Here is a 2952-nt window from a genome sequence, read left to right on the forward strand (position 1 = left end):
TATGTCGATAACGGTCGGTGAGCGTCGCTGTCTGAGCGGCAGCAAACAGCGGCAAGTTAGCGCAAGCATGGCGCTTATTCTTCCGGTGACCGCTTTTCAGAATAAGAGGCCGACAGGGCGTTCTGTGTTGCATTACCATCAGTACTACCACTATGCACAGTATGAGAACAGTGGTAAAAAGAAACATCTACAGAGGTTCAGCTGTACAGTGTAAAATAGCATAAAAGTCCTCTATTCAAAATGTTATGTAGTAAAAGTACAAACGTATTAGCATCAAAATGCGCTTAAAGGACCAAAAGTAAAAGTAGTCAATATGCAGAATGGCACATTTCACATTAATGTATAGCAAATTTTTTGATTATAATTAGTTAACATTACTGTGTTCATCACTATAATGTTGCAGCTGGTAAAGGTGGAGCAAATGTTAACTACCTTATATAGCTTATACAGAATGTGAAGTACTTTGCTTACAGCTGGGTAGCTTGAGAATATCCCGGTGAGGATTAATAAAGTCTGATGATTTTGTTTTATTTATTTGATTCTGAAGAAAAACTAAAGTTATCAAATTGCCTACATGTAGACACTTTGAGTCTTCACAGCTACTGTTGTTTAAAATGTCAATGTAAATTCACAGAAAAAAAATCACAATTTTTCTTGCCAAATTTATAAAGTGCACAAAGACATCAGAAGATTTAAATGCAACCAAAGAAATACATACAACAGGCTGAACCATACACTGAAGAAATATTTCTGTTTCATATTTTTGATTTCTGTCTTTTCAAACAAGACAGATACTACATTGTTGCAACGGTGTCATCAGACTGTAATAACTGACTGAACTGCTTTTATTTTGAAGGCAAATTAAAGTGATTTCTTGTATGATGCTTGTTAATTGTGTCTGCATTCATGTCCCTGACAGGTGGAACCTACTGTAGGTGACTGAACTATCTGTATATTTAGCTCTGCTAAAATTCAGAGACAGACCGCTGCCCTTTCCTGTATATTTTATGGACAAAAGTATGTGGACACCCACAATACTTTTGTATATTTTACTGTGGTTCTGGTTTGGTCCAGGTCCCTTTGCTGCAGTGAGGAGGAATCTAGATAACACACAAGGATCATTTAAAATAGTTGTGGCTGTAATGTTCAGATTTCCACATACTTTGATGTCTAAACATTTTATTCTTAAGTACGTTAAATACATTTACTCAAGCACTGTACTTAAGTACAATTTGTTTTGAGTTATAATTTATATCTGATGTGAAAACAGACAAGCAAAAAAAGAAGAACAAGAAAAAAAAAACAATCAATTCACTGGCGCTACAACATCCAAATTTCAGGGATCACTTTGAACTAATTTTACCAGAAGCTTTATTCATTCTCTGCCAAGGTGCCTAACAGGGCAGAGAACCAGAAAACATTTCCAGCACCCGTCAGGTTTTAATTTCTACCCTGTTCGGGATGCAAGGCCGTCTCCAGTTTTTGTGTGAGTAATCACCACGTAGTGCACTTCAGCTGATAATAAGCCCGAGGGTGGAACACAAAAAAACAAGCCGACTGAGAAAATGTGAGAGGAAGGTAAACCAAGTTTTTCATTTCAAAAACAACACATCTAACTCTTAGAGTCGCTTATCAAGAATTAACACTGATCCACATAAGTACAGTAATAACTGAAGGCAGTGACACTAAAAGTTATTCTTTGCTTATTATTATTATGCTTATTTTCAACATGATGCAGAAATGTTCAAAGACATACAACATCAAACTAAATAAAATCCAAAAATACATCTCGACAAATGAATAAGAAACCCTCGGTGTCCTGTTCTTATACATGCCAACAGAAGTACTGAGGAGCAGACCCATTTTAATATGAAGTAACTTCTGTTCTAGCCTGAGCTGTACTTCAGCACCTCCAAGGGAGGCATCAAAGAAATAGCAAATAATAAAAACAGTAAAAACAATAATTATTTTGTATCATCTGCAGTAAGGGGCGATTGATTGAACCACATCACAGGCCCTTTGCCTGGTGCTACAGTACATGGTGATGTACTGTAGCACTGCACAGGATGAAACTACTATGTCAAGCCTCACCACAACAAAGGCGCCACAAAATTATGGACTTGCACCTGCCGCTTTGTTGTTTTGAGGTTTTTTTTGAAGAATCCTGATAAGTATACATTTTTTTTAAGTTACTCCTGGTCTCGCTTCTCATTGTCTTTTTGGACCGTTTGTGCATTCCTCTTATGTTTCCTAGATTCCTAGATTCCCCCCCCCACTTTGTAGGCTTTCTGGGTCGAGAACAACTCATCACGTGGTAACACCTTGACACTAAACCGACCAATCAGCGTCAACATTTATTGCACTGGCGACAAACTGACCAATCAGTACAGACGATGACATTTTTTCTTTGACAAAGAACCCAAGGTACATTACAACTTTGCTTTTGCTATGGAATCGACCACTAAATACAAACCAAGTTAAATAAAACATTTCAGGGACAGTTTCTACCCCCGGACTGTCACTCTGATGAACACTTGATCCACAACAGTATGACTGGACAATAACCCTCAGTACAATACCTTTCATTAGTGCAATACCTGTAAATATACATTGTACAGATTATACAGATCCGTACAGGTATCTAGTTTTAAGTATTCTATTTGTATTCCTGTTTATCTCATTTCAATGAGCATTCCTCTGCATTGTTTACTGCCTGTTTATACTGCTTATTTTGCATTGTTTGTTAATACTGCTTATTTTGTTATATTACACAGCCTTATGTTGGTTTACTGTTTACTTGCCCCTTGCATGGGGATATGTACATAGACATTGAGAGCCGATGTACCAAAGTCAAATTCCTCGTGTGTCTGGTTAATAAAGCCGATTCTGATTTCATTCCAGTCCCTTGGCCTCATTGTACCAGGCACAGCATTCATAATCAGAACACTATCA

This window comes from Monopterus albus, unplaced genomic scaffold, assembly GCF_001952655.1.
Source record: "Monopterus albus unplaced genomic scaffold, M_albus_1.0 scaffold354.1, whole genome shotgun sequence".
In the NCBI taxonomy this organism is placed as follows: Eukaryota; Metazoa; Chordata; class Actinopteri; order Synbranchiformes; family Synbranchidae; genus Monopterus; species Monopterus albus.